General features: G+C 39.2%; 1 protein-coding gene and 1 pseudogene across 2 annotated transcripts in view; one reads left to right on the top strand and one right to left on the bottom strand.

The window, feature by feature from the left end:
- The window catches only part of PHLPP1 (PH domain and leucine rich repeat protein phosphatase 1), a 288,094-nt gene that overhangs the window by 263,910 nt on the left and 4,733 nt on the right, over window positions 1-19,451 (bottom strand). The window lies entirely within an intron of this gene.
- On the top strand, window positions 8,117-8,213 carry LOC116271595 (annotated as a pseudogene).

Below are 19,451 nucleotides of genomic sequence, written 5' to 3'. Positions count from 1 at the left end.
TCTGTTCATCCATCATCCTTAGCCTCTTTCTCCTTCTCTCCCTTCAGGATAGAAATACTGTTCAAATTTCTGCCTTCAGGGCCTCTTCTCTTCTTCCACTGAGATATAAGTTACATCTAACAAAGCACACAAACCATAAGGGTACCAATCAATGAACTGTTATATATGTACCCACCCAGAAAACCAAAACCCAAATCAATAAAAAGAGCAATATCAAGACCAGATGGCTCCTCATGTCCCTTCCCATCCATATCCCACTGAAAGGTAACCACTACAATACATCACCAAACATCAGCTTTGCCGGTTAATTGACCTTCATATAAACATAATCATAGAGGTGTATCTCCTTTGTGTCTGAATCCTTTCACTCAATATAACTTGCTACTACTTTTTAAATATAGGCATTCCTCGGAGTTGCTTCCTAAGGCCTTTCCTCACTCCATCTAACAATTTCATTCAATCCAAAGGCTTCAAAAGTCCTATCTATCCAGCAATTTCATTCAATCCAAAGGCTTCAAAAGTACTACCTAAATACAGATGATCCTGGAGCTCTTCAGATATACTTAGATGTTCTTCAGGAACCTCAAACTTAACACATCCAAATTCTAACTCATCATTAGAATTCTAACTCATTCTAGAATTGGTCTTACCCTAAAACCAATTCCTGCTCCCATATTCTGCCTGTTAGTTAATGGGATTACAGTCACCCCTAAACTAGAAACCTCCAACTCATCCAGACATATAAAACATTGTTGGTCTAGTTCACACCATATCCCTAGTTACCAACATGGAGGACATACAGTAGTCTGTACTTATCTGCAATTTTACTTTCCACAGTTTCAGTTACCCACAGCCAACCACAGTCCAAAAATAGATGAGTACAATACAGTAAGATTGAGAGACCATATTCACATAACTTTTATTACAGTATACTGTTACAACTGTTCTGCTGTATTGGTATTTACTATTGTTAATGTCTTACTGTACCTAATTTATAAATTAAAATTTATCATAGGAATATACGTATAGGAAAAACATAGTAGAGTCATCCCTTGGTATCCAAGTGGTACTGGGTCCAGGACCACCGCCCACCCCAAAAGATATCCAAATCAATGGACACTCAAGTCCCTTATATAAATATTTGTATATAACTTATGTATATCCTCCCACATACTTTAAACTATCTCTAGATTATTTATAATACTTAACACAATGTAAACGCTATGTAAATCGTTGTTATACCATATTTTTTTGTTATTGTTTATTGTTGCATTGTTGCATTGTTTTGGGGTTTTTTTGTTGTTTTTGAGACGGGTCTCACTTTGTCACCCAGACTGCAGTGCAGTTGCACCATCACAGTTCACTGCAGGCTTGGCCTCCCAGGCTCAAGCCATCCTCCCACTTCAGCCTCCTAAGCAGCTGGGACTACAGGTATGTGCCACCACATTTGGCTAATTAAAAAAAAAAAATGGTAGAGAAAGGGTCTCACTATCTTACCCAGGCTATTATTTTTTATTGTTTTTTGGGTTTTTTTCCTGAATATTTTCGGTCTGTGGTTGGTTGAATACATGAATGCAGAACCCATGGATACAGATGGCCTACTGTATATCTAATGTTCTACCTACAGGGATAGGTACTACCTCCAGTTTCAGGCATCCACTAGAGGTCTTGGGACTTATCCTCCTCAAATAAGTGGGAACTGCTGTACTCAAATTAGTTCAGGAGTGAATAAAAAATCCTGAACTGTCCTTCCCCCTCCACATATAATCATTCATTAAGACCCAACAATTCTACATTGTAAACAATCACCCTATGTTTATGGTTCTTCATCTGCACTGACCTCATGTAGACCTTCATCTAGCTTCTAGGTCCCCTGCCAAAAATGTCCTGTCCCATCCACTCCAGCTCCTGGTCTACTCTTCCTAATCCTCAAAAGCATCTCCTATCAAACCTATCACAACTGCAGCAGAGGTGATTACCTCCCTTTTTGGTATGACAAATACATTGTACAAACCTCGCAAGCAGCACATTCCAAGCAGCCCTGCATGCTTTCCTTCCCTGCCACTAGGCTGAACTCCTTGAGGCAAGGGCAGCGTATCATTCCTTCCTCAGCTCCTGACAGGCTGTTTTAACACACACAGTCAAAACATGTTTATCAAAGGCCCTACTAAGGCAGTCTCCAAGTTTCTACTCAGCCCCTCGCCAATCTATCCTCCAGCTGGCTGCCCAGTTAATGCCAAAGACTACAAATCTAATCATGTCATTCTCCACTCGACTTGCTTATCAAGTCAAGTCCTTAGCATGTGAGGCCTTTCGTCACGTGGCCTCAACCTCTCTTTCAGTCTCATCTCCTACCACTTTTCATCTCATCACCTAAAATTTCACCACTCCAAGCTACTCACCATTCCCCACCCACATCGAGCCCTGTCATTCATGCTGCAGAACCTGGCATGCCCTTTTCATGCAATGCTATTTTCTCGGAGAATCTTTCCCAGGAAGCCTTTCCAGAGGATTCTACTTCCAGGGAGAGCTGGTTTGTCAGCCTTTCTGGATTCCTCCGGCACTGTATAAATGCCTCCATTAAGGCATTTGAAGTTTTATTATTATTATTTATGTAAACGTCACCTCCCATTAGATAGGAAAAACTCAACATTCAAAAGACATACAACCTAAGAGCTTCATAAATGTAATACATATTCTTTTAAGACCTCCTCACTTCTGTCTGATAGCCATAGCTAATGCTAGCATTTATTTTGTATATGGAAAAAAATAAATGGCTTCTACAAGAAAACCAAGTAAATAAATAATGTCTATATCACCTCCTGAGAGTTACCACACATATGGTAACCAGTAGAAAGTGACAAACCTTCACTGAGATTTGGAAGCTGGGTGGTGAGCCAGGCCCATTTACCAATTAAACAGATGGCTTCAGTCAGCTTAAAGTGTATTATCATCTCAAACTCATGCCTCAGCAAAACCAATCCTTCAGTGTTAAATTGCAAATAACAAGAGCAGAGGACACACTTTCATTCATTATGTCGCCAACTCCTAAGTAGTGCCTGGTCCTCAAGGATCACTGAATTAATCAGTGATATCTGCTAGACAATCTGCTGCTTCCTACTTTTATGAACCGATCCACAATTCTTCCATCACCCAACTGTAAACTTGTCATTTTGGAGCTTCTGTTGTCAAAAGAGCCAGTTAGCTACTGAGTCCCAGGATAATGTCCACATCAATCTCCTTTACTCCCTCCCACTGCCCTAGCTCAGGCCCTCAGGGTCTCGCCTGAATCACACGGTGGTTTCCCTCCTTCTACTCTCTCCCTCTCCCACCGTGCAGATGAAACTCCTGGGGATCTTGTTAAAATGCCGATTATGCAGTAAGTCTGAGGTGGGGCCTGAGATTCTGCATTTCTAACAAGCTTCCAGGGGAGGCTGATGGTGCTGGTCCACAGACCACATTTCAAGGGGCCAAGGCTCAACATAACGCAGTCAACAAGCAGAGGCCAGCCAGCTAACCACTAATCAGGAATGGACAAGCAGAGGTTTCTATGCCAGGTAAGAAATTGTACTAGATGCCCTCTGCCTGCTTCCTGTGCAAAGATTCCAGGTCATCTCTGGGCTATCCATGAGGTTCTCACCCATTTTATACCAGTGAAACCTGGCAAAGCTATACTCTAACAGGCACTACTTCAATTATGGCATTTGTCAGGTTCTGATTTAGTAACTGTCTACAGACAACGGTGGTTTAGTCTATTTCAATATTACATATGTTTCTAAAAGATAAAGAAGATACTGTGCATGGGGTAAGTATAATTGTGCCTGTGATAGTACGCTAAAGATAAATGAACTCTACTACTTTCTTTTACCCATCAGGATTATCTAGAGGTTGATGCTATCTGGGTTAATCTGTCAGTTTTTTAAAACCAAGAGGGTGGTCAACTGTTCTGCTGCTGTTGTTGCTGCTTTGATGGGGGGCTGGGAAGGGGAAGTATGCATATCTATAAAAGTAGGAAGAAATGACACCTCCCAATTCTAATGACTACAAGCCAATCCAGGATATAAAGTAAGCATTCCAACTATACTAACAAGACAATCCCTACTCTCAGAAATGAACGTTTGTGTGGTATCTTAAGAATGACATCCTTGACCAGGCAGGGTAGCTGATGTCTACAATCCCAGCACTTTGGGAGGCCAAGAAAGGTGGATTACCTGAACTAAGGAGTCTGAGACCAGTCTGGGCAACATGGCAAAACCTCATCTCTACAAAAAATACAAAAATTAAAATTAGCCGGTTTACAAAAATGCAAAAATTAAAAATGCCCAATTACAGGTGGCATGCACCTGTAGTCCTAGCCACTAGGGAGGCTGAGGTGGGAGGATGCCTTGAGCATAGGAGGCAGAAGCTGCAGTGAGTGGAAATCGTACCACTACGCTCCCGTCTAAGCAACAGTACCAAATCCTGCCTCAAAAAAAAAAAAAAGAATGACATCCTATGACATCCTCTTAATCAGTTCCAAGATATGTTTACAGAACTTTTTCTAATCACATATTCATTTTGTGAATAAAACGCCAAGTCCCTCTTATGACTTGGTACAAAGCAAGGGATCATTGAGTTTCCGCTTTATAATCACAAGGGCCAATAACTATTCTCCTTCTGATTACATTGGTGCTAACATTTCTGTTAATATCCCCCATAAAAATCAGCTTGTCAAGTGTTGATATTGCTCTAATGAGTTAACTGAAGTCTCTGTAAAAATTTTCACAGAGGGCAAATAGGTGTTATTTAATAATAGACGGTGGAAAATACCCACTGGCAGGTAATTAACCTGAATGTTGATTGGTTTGAATTAGAAGTATTTTATTTGGATTAGAAGCATGACTTATTTTAGTCAGACAGGCTGAAATAACTTCTTTTTTGTTACCATGGTGTTTCTCATAATTCTAAAACACAAAAAGCAAAAAGCAGCTCATTTTCCAGTGCTGTCATCCACGTTACTACAAGACAGTATTTCACAGAGCCATTACCATCTACTCAAGGTGAAAATAATTTATAATAGGTCATTAGTAAAGACTTAACTTGCCATGTGTGTAGTACAGGTTTTACAGTCATGGATAAAAGAGCTAATAAGTTGTTTTATGCTTATATGAACGCTGAAAGATTTTGTTTCTTCCTAGTATACATGAGAGGTTTTTAAAAAAATTCCTTCTTCCATGAAGATCCAGAGAGGAGATATGGAGGTTTTTAAAAAATGCCCCCAGATCATGACCATATCATCATCTTCCAATTTTTACATGAATGTGGTGTACATACAACACCAAACTTAAAAAACGTACCTCCCTTCAGAAGATAAACAGCACTTCCCATCAACCTCATAAATGCACAGAAAAATAAAACCTCATAGGCCTTAAAAAAAAGAAATAAGAGAATGTCCCTCAGTGTACTCTAGGGTACCGTCAGGCTTTAGTGCAACCTCTAGCCCGTGTACATCTGCATTTTTTGTTTCAAAAAATCAAAACAAATATTTGCTTAACCCAGAATTTAGATCCTCACAAACTAGAATACCAAATAGAGCCCAAACCGATTCAAGTGATAAAAAGGCCCAGATGCCTGGAAGTATATGGTAAATGGTAAGGACTCAACTGGAACTATTAATCCTAAACTCAGTTACACTGTATCTTGAACCAATAATTTAGAGTTGCTCCTAAAACAATTCAGGATCCCAGAACTGAAGCAACAGTCTACTCCTGGTCCTTCCAGGGCGACACAGTCGAGTTTGGAGGCTCTCTCCCCATTCCTGCTACTACAGTAACCTGCGAATACTATGTCTCCATTAGAACACTTTTCACCTTTTTATTGTTAATGTTGGCTTGTTTCCACAAACATGCCTTCAAATTGGTAAGTAATTCAAGGGATCCTCGACAATTTACATTAATCATCTTTAATTCAAAGGACCACGATATAGTAAATAATCACAGTAATTACTGATTAAATGAATGAAAGTATATAGGCATACCTCAGACATACTGCAGGTTCAGTTCCAGACCACTGTTATAGGGTGAATATCACAATAAAGTCACATGAATTTTTTGGTTTCCTAGTGCATATAAAAAGTTATGTTTACACTATATAGACTATTAAGTTTGTATCAGCATTATGTATAAAGCACAATGTACATACCTTAATTTTAAAATACTGCTAAAAAGTACTAACAATGATCTGAGCCTTTGGCAAGTCATAATCTTTTTGCTGGTGAAGGGTCTAGCCTCAATGTGGATGGCAGCTGACTGATCCAGGTGGCTGCTGCTGCAGATTGGGGTGGCTGTGGCAATTTCTTAAAATAAGACAATAAAGTTTGCTGCTCAATTAACAAAAGAAATCTTCACAAAAGATTTCTCTTTGACAGCACGTTACCCACATAACTTTTTTCAAAATTGGAGTCAATTCTCTCAAACCCTGCTGCTCCTTTATCAACTAAGTTTATGTAATATTCTAAATTCTCTATTGTCATTTCAACAATGTTCACAGCATCTTCACCAGGAGTAGATTCCTTCTCAAGAAACCACTTTCTTTGCTTGTCCATAAGAGGAAATTCCTCATCCATTCAAGTTTCATCATGAGATTACAGCAATTCAGTCTCATCTCCAGGTTCCACTTCTAATTGTAGTTCTTTTGCTATTTCCAACACATCTGCAGTTACTTCCTCCATGGAATCCTTGAACTCCTCAAAATCATCCATGAATCAACTTCTTCTAAACCCATGTTAATGGAGGTTCTCCTCCCATGAATCATAAATGTTCTTAACGGCATCCAGAATGGTGAATCCTTTCCAAAAGGTTTTCAATTTATTTTGTCCAAATGTATCAAGGGAATTACTATCTATGGCAGCTATAGCCTTACAAAATGTATTTCTTAAATAATAAGACCAGAAATTCAAAATTACTCCTTGTTCCATGGAGTACAGAATGAATGTTGTTAGCAGGCATGAAAACAACATTAATCTCTATGTACATCTCCATCAGAGCTCTTGGATGACCAGGTACATTTTCAGTGGGCAGTAATATTTTGAAAGGAATCTTTTCTTTTTCTGAGCAGCAGGTCTCAACAATGGGCTTAAAATGTTAAGTAAATAATGCTACAAACAGGTGTGCTATAATCCAGCTTTGTTGTTCCACTTATAGAGCACAGGCAGAGCAGATTTAGCAGAATTCTCAGGGGCCCTAGGATTTTCAAAATGGTAAATGAGCATCCGCTTCAACTTAAAGTCACCAGCTGCATTAATCCCTAACAAGAGAGTCAGCCTATCCTTTGAAGGAAGCCAGGTACTGACTTCTCCTCTCTAGCTATGAAAGTCCTAGATAGCATCTTCTGCCAGTAGAAGGATGCTTCATCCATCTACACTGAAAATCTGTCACTTTGTGTAGCCGCCTGCATCAATGATCTTAGCGGGATCTTCCAGATAACTTGCTGCAGATTCTACGTCGTAACTTGTGCAGCTTCACCTTGCACCTTTGTATTATGCACACAGCTTATTTCCTTCAATCTCATGAACCAATCTCTGCTAGCTTCAAACTTCTCTTTAGAAACTTCCTCTCCTTTCTCAGCCTTCAGAAAATTAAAGAGAGTTAGGACCTTGCTCTGGATTAGGGTTTGGATTAAGTGAATGTTGTACCTGGTTTGATCTTCTGTGTAGACCACTAAAACGTTCTCTGTATCAGCAATAAGGTTGTTTTGCCTTCTTATGATTCATGTGTTCACTGGAGTAGCACTTTTAATTTCCTTCAATAACCTCTTTTGCATTTGCAACTTGGTTAACTGTTTGTGGCACAGGAGGACTAGCTTTTGGCCTTTCTCAGATTTCGACACGCCTTCCTCACAGAGCTTAATCATATTAAGCTTTTGATTTAATGTGAGAGACTTCCTTTCACTTGAACACTGAGGCCTTTATAGGGTTACTAACTGGCCCAATGGCAATACTGTTGTGTCTCAGGGAACAGGGAGGCCCCAGGAGAGGGAAAGAGATGGGGGAATAGCCAGCCCGTCAAGCAGTCAAAACACACACAACTTTATCAAGCTTGCCATCTTACATGGGCGTGGTATGTGATGCCCCAAAACAATGACAATAGCAACATCAAAAATCACTGATACAGAGAAAATTAGCATGGCTCCTGCGCAAGGATGACATGCAAATTCATGAAACGTTCCATATTTTTTTAAAAATTATAAATAACGAAAAGGTTTGAAATATTGCAAGACTCACCAAAATATGACACAGAGACACAAAGTGAGCACATGTTGTTGGAAAAAAATGTCGCCAACAGACTTGCTCAACACAGGGTTGCCACAAACCTTCAATTTGTAAGAAATGCAATATCTGCAAAGCACAACAAAAGCAAGCACAATAAAACAAGGTATGCCTGTACAGTCTTCCATGTAACTGAGTATCAGTGCCCAACAACAAGAGATCCCATCTTCCTTAATGAGTCCTAATTAGCTCTAATTAACATCTGCGGCAATTTACCATTGCTAAAAATAATAAAACCACATTACATTTGTATAATACCTCACAGTTTACAAAGCACTTCCACACGTATCATCAACTCAGAATCTCACAAAGTTCTTCAAAACAGACTTTTTTTTTTTTTTGAGACGAAGCTTTGCTCATTGCCCAGGCTGGAGTGCAATGGCATGATCTCAGCTCACTGCAACCTCTGCCTCCCGTTTTCATAGGATTCTCCTCCCGAGTAGCTGGGATTATAGGCACCCACTACCAGGCTGAGCTATTTTTTGTATTTTTAGTAGTGACAGGGTTTCACCATGTTAGCCAGGCTGGTCTCGAACTCCTGACCTCAGGTGATCCATCTGCCTCGGCCCCCCAAAGTGCTGGGATTACAGGCATGAGCCACTGTACCTGGCCGAAAACAGATTTTTTTAAATCATCTCTTCTCTCTCTCTCTAATAAATGAGTCTGAATGAGGTTAAGAGGTTTACTATAGGTCTCACATCATGTAAAGAAGAGAAGCGCACAGACCAGAGAAGGGTTCCAGTGCTCTTTCCACCCTAAGAAGCAGCAGCAACATACATCCCAAAATGTGGAGGGATGGTTTGTAAGAACTAGTGCTGTTATCACAGACACTTTCATTCATTATCTTACTTGATCCTCTCAACAGTCTTGTGCAGCAGGTAAGAAAGAATGCAGAAAAGCTCTGTGTCAGTGGCACAGCCAGAGCTCAAGTCCAGGTTGTAACTAGTTTAAAGTCTGTGCTTCACAAATGCTGATGTGCCCTAACTGACCACAGCAGCTCATTAGGGATAAGTTTTCCATATTCAGCAAATCAAGGGGGGACACTTACCAGTTAACTCTGACACCTGATGCCTGAACTTGAATTCTGCCTCTCTCTTGCTCACTGTACAAATCTAGACAAGTTACCAAACTGCTCTGCAACTCCACTTCTCTATCTGTAATACTGGGGTGATAACATAACGTACCTTGTAGGATTGTTATGAGAATTAAATTAATAGTTATAAAGCACTTAATATTTATAAAGCACTAAACAGTAATTAGCATATAGGGTGATAGAAATGTTTGCTAAATATCAAAATACTATATAATTTCTTGAACATTAGGCAGCAGGATACAATTATGCTGAAGCAGTTCAATTCTTTTGCACTTGCTTATTCAAATTTTTTAAAAATAACATCTGGTTTGTCATTGTGGAAGAAAGCACTGTTACTTACACATACCTAAATGTGGTGACCACAGTTTCATTTCATTCAGGTTTTTTTTTTTAGATGAAGTCTCGCTCTGTCACCCAGGCTAGAGCGCAGTGGCATGATCTCAGCTCACTGCAACCTCCACCTCCCTGGTTCAAGTGATTCTCCTGCCTCAGCCTCCCAAGTAGCTGGGATTATAGCCGTGCACCACCATGCCTAGCTAATTTTTTGTATTTTTAGTAGGTACAAGGTTTCACCATGTTGTCCAGGCTGGTCTCAAACTCCTGACCTCAAGTGATCTGCCCGCCTCAGCCTCCCAAAGTGCTGGGATTACAGGCGTGAGCCACCACACCCGGCTTCATTTAGTATTTTACAGCAATGGGTCTGGAGATTTTCTCCTTAAGTGTTCATGTATTAAAGCCTATAGTCAACTCCAGCAAAGGTGGTTTGGAACTTCTGCAACACAACTAAAAGCCTACAGAAGAGAAACCTAGTTGTCTAACAAACAGAATCTTATAAAGCCACAAAACCCAACAGCAGTACCATTTGTGTCTTGTAGTCATTTATATAATAACTAAGAATTGGTCAATAGACCATGAAAGCCTGTTTGCCAAAGATGGCAGATGTTCTAATTTGACTTTTCTATATTTGACATGTGTTCCTTTTCCCTCCCCCATTCCCACTAAAAAACCACTTGATTTTTTCTGGGAATTAACTGACTTAACAGCACTAATGCACCATGGGTACAATTAGAACACTGGTCGCAGGATCACTGAGTTCTGCTACCTTAAGTCAGACCTATTTCAAATTATCATTCCTGTAACTAAGAACTGTCATCAGTTCAAGACAACGCATGGAACCCCCTTCTCAGGCTAGCCAAAAAAACACTTAAGGCACCACCGGCAGAGTCTACTAATTTCAATAGGCATGTTAGCCTTCCTTTTTTAAAATTAAAAAGATAAACCAGGCCAGGCACAGTGGCTCACACCTGTAATCCCAGCACTTTAGGAGCCCGAGGTGGGCAGATAGCGAGGTCTGGAGTTTGAGACCAGACTGGCCAACATGGTGAAACCCCATCTCTACTGAAAATACAAAAAGTAGCTAGGTATGGTGGCGTGCACCTGTAATCCCGGCTACACGGGAGGCTGAGGCAGGACAGGAGAATCACTTGAACCTGGGAGGCAGAGGTTGCAGTGAGCTGAGATCGCACCACTGCACTCCAGCCTGGGTGGCAGAGTGAGACACTGTCTCAAAAAAATATATATATATATAGATAAACCGTATGTGCTTCACAACGACCTCTAAGGGGTAGCCCCAGAACTTCTCCAGAAGGTGAAAAAAGTCTACTAAAAATACAAAAAGAAAATTAGTCGGGCGTGGTGGTGGACGCCTGTAGTCCCAGCTACTCGGGAGGCTGAGGCAGGAGAATGGCGTGAACCCGGGAGGCGGAGCTTGCAGTGAGCTGAGATCGCGCCACTGCACTCCAGCCTCGGCGACAGAGCGAGACTCCGTCTCAAAAATATATATATATATATATAGATAAACCGTATGTGCTTCACAATGACCTCTAAGGGGTAGCCCCAGAACTTCTCCAGAAGGTGAAAAAAGTTCAGTGAATCTGTACAGTATAAACAGCTGAGACTGCTGCCTAATGCAAAATAAATTAGTCAAAGAGCTCAAATTCGGAAAACAGAAATCAATGCTTTATGTCCCTGCTTTAAAAAAAAAATTTTTTTTTTTTTTTGAGACAGTCTCACTCCATCGCCCAGGCTGGATGGAGTGCAGTGGCACCATCTCAGTTCACTACAACCTCTGCCTCCTGGGTTCAAGTGATTCTTCTGCCTCACCCTCCCGAGTAGTTGGGATTACAGGCATGCACCACCACGCCCAGCTAATTTTTGTATTTTTAGTAGAGAGGAGGTTTCGCCACGTTGGCCAGGCTGGTCTCAAGCTCCTGACATCAGGTGATCTGCCTGCCCGCCTCAGCCTCCCAAAGTGCTATGATTACAGGCATGAGCCACCACACCTGGCCTAAAAAATTATCTCTAATACGTAAAGGGTGAAAAATACACATAGAAGCAATATTTTATATTCCAGCCCCCCTCCCCTTCCCATCCAAGCCACTTTGTGATGATATCGAATCCACAAGAAAGAAGTATCCTGATAAGTCCATATCCAGAAGCACATAAGCTGCCATCCTAAAAGTGACAATGGCAAGGGAAATTGGGGCATCAAAAAGAAATGCAGTTGTAAGGCTAAAGAGCCTTCCTTTTCTCGCTACTAGCCCTCAACAAATCCTAATACCTACCCTAAACCTACATTACTCCATATTGTAGATTTTAATCCCCGGCCTGCCAGTTAAAACAAACAAGCAAAAATGGCATAAACTCTGGAGAAAAGTGGCTTTTTTTTTTTTTTTTTTTGGGAGACAGGGTCTCACTATGTTGCCAAGGCTGGTCTCGAACTCCTGAGCACAAATGATTCTCCTGCCTCGGCCTCCTCCCAAAGGGTGGGAAATACAGGCGTGTGCCACATACCTGCCAAAAGGGGCATTTTAAATCAGTGAAGAAATAACACAGCCATTCAATTAAAATGTGGGAACTATTTGTTATTTTTCTTTTTTTTTTTTTTTTGAGACGGAGTCTCACCCTGTCACCCAGGCTGGAGTGCAGTGGCTTGATCTCGGCTCACTGCAACCTTCACCTTCCAGGTTCAAGCAATTCTCCTGCCTCAGCCTCCTGAGTAGCTGGGATTACAGGTGTCCGCCACCACACCCAGCTAATTTTTGTATGTTTAGTAGAGATGGGGTTTCACCATGTTGGTCAGGCTGGTCTTGAACTCCTGACCTCAGGTGATCCACCCACCTCGGCCTCCCAAAGTGCTGGGATTACAGGTGTGAGCCACCACACCTAGCCTCTCCTTCCTATCTTAAACAATGGATACATTAAATTTTTATGCATAGAAAACTGCCAACGTGGTGGGTCACGCCTGTAATCTCAGAACTTTGGGAGGCCGAGGCGGACGGATAACCTGAGCTCAGGAGTTCGAGACCAGCGTGGCCAACATGGCAAAACCCCGTCTCTACTAAAAATACAAAAATTAGCTGAGCATGGTGGCAGGCGCCTGTAATCCCAGCTACTCTGGAGGCTGAGGCAGGAGAATCGTTTGAACCCGGGAGACAGAGGTTGTAGTGAGCCGAGATCACACCACTGCACTCCAGTCTGGGCAAAGAGAGCAAGACTCCATCAAAAAAAGAAAGAGAAGAGAAGAGACGAGAAGAGAAGAGGAAAGAAAAGAAAAAATACTACAAGTATAAGAGAATTTTTTAAATCCTGGAGTAGAGAAGACATTCCTAAGCATGACACAGACCCTGAAAACCTAGAGGAAAAGACTGATATAAAAGTGAACAGATAAAGAAAATATTAGTGACTTAGTAAACAAAACTAGTTTCTCTATGTAACGCCCAAAGAAATTAGTAGGAAAAAGGCAAAAATCCAACCAAAAAAAAAAAAAAAAAAAAAAAAAGGAAGGCAAGGGATATGAACAAGTCACAAGGAGTTACCAATTAACGTTCAACAAAATTAACTGCCAATTTTTTAAATTGATATTTTTTTTTCTCCAGGATCAGTTACCCTACTCACCCCCTCCCATCCATAAATACAACAACCACCTCTCATCATACCCTACCTCAACACTCAATGGAGAATGTGTGTGTGTGGGCGGGGTTTGGGTGGGTGGGTGGGGGTGTGTGTGTGGTGTGTGTATATATACATACATACATTGTGTGTGTGTGTGCATAAGGAAGAATAAGTTTGCCAATTATAGCACTGTTTACACAGGAGAGTTCCTTGTTACTTAAAACTGAATGTCAGCTGCCCCCCAGCCGTATCACCTCTCTAAAAGACCATCGAGAGAAACTGCTCCCCTGCTTCAGCATCTGGGGTAAATACTCAAGATGACAGATGCAATATATTTTTACCCTTGTGTACTTACGCATTTTTAAAAGTTCCTTTACTCATTTAAAAATGAACAGTAATCTTTGAGGAATCAATTGACTTAGTAGGTTAACTCCCATAGAAAGGAAACTAAAACTTTTGCTTAAGATAAATAATTAAATTAAAATGAAATCCAGCATAAAAGGAAATCTGTCATACCCTAAAATTAGCTGGAAATAATTTGTTTCCACAGTTCACAAACTATCTTTTTGCTAATGAGAGCAGGATATTTCTTTCTCTCTCTCTCTCTTTTTTTTAAGAGACAGAAAGAGAGAGAGAGAAAGTATTCAAAGCAATGGCACACTTCATGATACAGACTTCCAAATCAGCACACAACAAAAGCCCAAAGACTACTGAACAAGTTGCTTCAATTTTTGTATGTCACAGAAAGGTAGAACTGTGTACACGTACCTGAAAAATAAGCTAAGTTGCAATTAATTTTGACACATCTTTTTAAAAATAATTCAAAGAATATAATGTTGAATGTTTTTAACACGTACATAATTTTTTTTTTTTTTCTGCCGCCCAGACGGGAGTGCAGTGGCACAATGTTGGCTCACTGCAACCTCTGCCTCCTGGGTTCAAGTGATTCTCCTGCCTCAGCCTCCGGAGTAGCTGGAATTACAGGTGTGCACCACTAGGCCCAACTAATTTTTTGTATTTTTAGTAGAGGTGGGGTTTCACCATGTTGGCCAGACTGGTCTCGAACTCCTGACCTCAGGTGATCTGCCCGACTCAGCCTCCCAAAGTGCTGGGATTACAGGCATGAGTCACCGCAAACAGCCAACACACACATATTTAAAGGGAAATTTTGTTCAAAATTCATGCTTAAATTTTTCTCCCAAATTATTTTTTTAATTCAATGATTTCTTTTTCCAACATTTTTATTCTTTTAACAATTTCACCTTCAAAGTACCAAATGAACTAAGAACATTGATTTTTTAACACTGTACCCCTTCTCTGCCAACTGTCAATAGTTCTATCATGCATCCCACAAAGGTAACATCACTGATGAAATCTAATTTCTCTCTGTGCAATTAAAATACCCACCTGTTCCATCAGAAGTTCCTTTCTTACAATCTGTCAGAGTGATATGCAATCCCTCAAAAGCACTGATTAGAATGAAAAGAACTAGAAAAAAAACCTTGAAGAGAGAAATCACTAACTGTGTAAAGCACACAATTTCTTTAACTTTCATTTTTAATAGTATTAATATAAAGAACCACCAAAGACAGTTAAGTATACAGATTTACAGTGTGGGAAAAAAGAACACTGGACAGATCATCAAAATTCTAGGTGTGGTCCTAACTCTGTAACTGACTTGACCAATGAATCTGGACCAGATACTTTACCTCACAGGTTTACTTTTCTCGTCTATAAAAATACAGATGTTGGACTACATTATGACTACAACATCCTAAATCCTATTACCTGTCCAAAGCAATAGTGTAAAAATTCCATTTTCTTAAAAATATTTTTTCTCCTACTGACTCTAGGCACTGGTAGGCAAGCACCCAGCTCACCATGAATAAAGCTAACTAGCCAGTAAATTTTGCACATTTGTATCCCTCTAATACAGTTATTAGAGTAAACTTGATGAACTAGACTACGAAGGCATCTTGCTTTCTAAGTTAATTTAAGAATTTCACTTTAACTTAAAAGAGGATGTACTTCTTTATACTCATCTGTGGCATGCTGAATTCTACTTTAGGAGTAGGAATGACAGGCAACGGGTAATCAAACATCCATTCTTGTCCAAATCTATACCAAAATGGAGGTCTGCTTTGTTTGGTTGGCAACCTCCAGCTGACTTATGTACATTAGGTCCAAGCCCATAAGAAAAGGCAGGGGATTTGACAGTTTTAAGCCCACAGCCATGTCTTACAGAACTTAAAACAACTACAACTTTCAAAACCCTTCAAAAAAAAAAAAAACAGGCTCTCTAACGATGCCTCAGAATATTATGAGTTGGAAGAGATCTTGGACTTGTTCTACTCCAACTCCATCGTTTTACAGAGGAGGAAATCAAAGCCCAGGGTAGGTTAAAATGAATGCCCAAAGTCATGCCAAGTTTCCCAACTCTCGGACTAGTTTCTCTAAAAAGCAGTACATTTTCTCTCACGGTGTGAGATAAAAGGAAAAAATTCCTTCCCAAAGTTCTGTTTTTGAAGAAGAGAGTGACTTTGACCCAACCCCCACCCCCAACACACCAGCCAAGCTCTTGCTGTATTTAAAAACATGCCTGGTATTTGAAAAGAAAGCCCAAACACTCTAACACATTATTAAGTGAGGCAGGTATATGAAAAGATTCATTCTCCACCTGCTCTTCCTCAGATGTATGACTCAGAAGAAATAGAGAGCAATAAATACAAATCTCTTCCTGCTTAAACAGAATGTGAGAAAAAAACTTCAAAAAAATTATGACCAATTCAAATTCTCTCTAACTTCACTTTCTAATTAGATTTTTCCCGCATTATTGAAATGGTCCAAAACCAAATATTTCAAATTTCATTCAATCTTCAACTGAATGCTTTCACAAACTAGAAGCAAGGCTAATTTGCCAAGCTCCAGTTTGAAAAATATATGCCAAAAATTCTGGATGTTTTTTGCTTGTGTTTTGCTAAAGTATTGATATCTCCAAAATCAAACAATATGTGCAACCTACAAACAAAGTATTTCACGGAGTTTTCATTGTTAACTTCTAGGTCACAAACTCAGAGGCCACTAGGCTTACACCTCCACAAGACACTTTAGTGTTAAATGCATTTTACAATGTATAAAAATCTCAAATGTAAAAAATACAACAGGGAAAAAAATTACTTCAGTATGCATGTGGCATTACAGAATGGTTATGCCTTGTTTCATTTAACATACCAAAAAGTATATGAAGCCAAGTCATGGTAACACAACAAAACCATTCCAACTCTAAAATCAAAGAATAACAACACTTCATTAATCCAGTAACAGTTATTATGCTTGATAAAAAGTACAATATCACACAACTTCAAAGAGTTGCTATTTCACAGTTACCTAAATATACTAAACGTCTTTTAATCAAAGTATCATTAAAGTCTATTTTTTCTAGGTACTTGAGTTTCAATTTATCAAAATTTTCTGGAGTTGAAGTTTCATACAAATCCAGTCAGTCATACAGCCTTAGGTTATAAATATCCAATATATCTAATGAATCCATATGGTCGATTTTGTTTAATTATATTATCTTTAGAAAACCAAAGGTAAGTATAAAAAAGGACTTGCAATAGAATCACAGTGACGTCAGGCCAGATTCAAAACCCCTCATTACCAGTGTTCCACCAGATGCATGTGATTAAAGGGATGGAATGGGTTTAGAAGGTGGAACTTTAAAGAAAAAAAAAAAAAAGACTTCATTTTCCCAGGCTGTTTTAGACATTTTGATAACATCTCTTTCTCTTTTTCAAAATGTCAGGCGTCTTTAAAGGAATCGTTTTTCTATTGAGTGGCTTCAGGATCTCTTGACTTTCACAGTACGATCAAACCCTTCTCCCGTCCAGATAGACTGAATTATGTTAAACCCTGGCACATAACAAAATCATTAAATCTAAGATGCCTCATTTGACAGATGTCTCATTAAATTCACTGCAAAATGAAGGTACGAGATGCCTTTGAAAAGTTGGGGGGGAACCTGTTAACTCTAAGAAAACTTTCAGAGAGAGCTATTCTCTCAAAATCCAGAGTTCACTCACGTGAAATAGAAGATATTAATAGTATGTGGCACATCTAAAATCTCCTGCCATGGGAGAAATGCCGCTGTGTGTATGTGTGTTTAACACATCCCTGGGGACCCAAACAGGATGAAAGCTGAAGAATCAGGGCACACACCACCAGCTGCTTAACAAAATTCCACAAATTAAATTCAACAAATGTTAAACTAAAATGCCAAGTTATTATACTAGGCTTGGATCACATACAACATCAGCGAATGTTACGTTATCAGTAAATGAAAAGCTAAATTCAGGATTCTAAGAAGAGAAAGAGAAACAACAAAAACATTTTACACTTAAAAAATAACCATCTTTGTATATATCGATCATTTAAGGCGGGTGATTTGATAATCTTACAGCAACCAAAAGATAAAACTTTCAACCTAAAACTTTACACAAACTCATTTACACTCATCTTCTGCCCCTACAATTATTTCAGTGAGTATAAAAGACACACAAATTTAGATATAACTATGAAATTCAGGGAGAAGAACTTACTCTCTATCTCTAGCACTATACAACATATGAATTATAAAAATTAAACAAGAGCACAGTAACAACAAGAAAGCACCATTAAAAGACAATTCAATTTTTTAATAATAGATTTAGGCAAATAAGATATTTAATGAAAAATATTTTCAGTTACTTTAAAAGCCATGTTTTAAAGGAACTGAACTGTCACACATACACACACACACCCCCCTCAAAAGTTATCCACTTTTCAGGCAAAGTATTAATTCTCTACTTATCAATGAGGATTTACAGTTTAACAAATAGGTATGCTTGAATAAGAGAAAAAAGAACTATTATGTAAACTTTAATTCATACCAACTTAAATCCAAGCATGACTATTTGCAACCAGAATATTTAGAACACTTCAGTACTCTTTCCACACTGTCTACTTATTTGTCCATCTTGGTTCTTTACATTTTTAAAGGCACCATGATAAACAGAACCATCCACATTTCACAAGAAATATCACTTTGAACTAGAGGATAATATCACCTCATTACCAACAAAAACAGCATATTTTTGGAATGCTTTTAAACAAGGGAAAAATTCAAGTGTAAATTTAATTTAATCGATTCATGGAAAGTGATATGAATTGCAAAATAGAATACCCAAGCTCTCTATTCTCCACCCTCCCAAGGATGGAAAAAACCAAGAGTCAGATCTCTCTGTGCATCAGTTTCTCCATCTGAAAAGAGGATTGCCACCGGCCCTCCTTAACACTGTTTTTGAAAGGGCAAATCAAATAATTGAAAGGGCAAATCAAATAATTTATGTGAAAATCCTTTAAGATGTTTGACGATAATAAAAACCAATGTATTGTAGATGTTATCAAACCATAGTAGTGAAGGACGGCACATACTTTACAACAAAAACAAATAAATATAAATATAAAAATGTAAAATACTAAAAAAAAAAATTTCAACCCTCTGTACTGAAAATTAAAGGGACTGTTCAAGCACACACTGGTGTCACACATTCAAACCACGTGACTCAATACTGCTGTAATTATAGTAATAACAACCTGCTTGTCAATATTATAACTTAATGCTGAACCACCCCTCCCCTCTTGGTTTGCATGTAGGAAACCACATAAGGTTTGATCATTCCCAGAAGAGAAAAGAAAGAAAATAGGAGAGGAATAAAAAGATTGTTCCCACGAACTCCCAAGGAGACACACACAAAAATACCTTGACCAAAAAAAAAAAAAAAAAATACCTTGACCAAGATTCACTAGGTACAGTGAATGTGCACTTTATTCTGTCAACACCCTTTGTCATTATTAAAATTCGAACAGAAATTGCCAGAGTACTCAGATCTAAGTGCTGGGAGAAAAGTCAAAAAATATAAAAAGATATAGTTTAACGCTGCCCTACATCAACGACAAAGGCTCCCCAGAGAGTCTAAAACAAAAGCTCATTCATGTTTAGGAGTCCATAACTTATGTCGGGCAACCTAAGTTCTTGAAATTTTTAACCTATAATTACTC

The sequence above is a fragment of the Papio anubis genome, chromosome 19, assembly GCF_008728515.1.
Source record: "Papio anubis isolate 15944 chromosome 19, Panubis1.0, whole genome shotgun sequence".
NCBI classification, from domain to species: Eukaryota; Metazoa; Chordata; class Mammalia; order Primates; family Cercopithecidae; genus Papio; species Papio anubis.
Note: the sequence above shows the minus strand (reverse complement) of the source record. Positions and strands in the feature narration are given on the sequence as shown.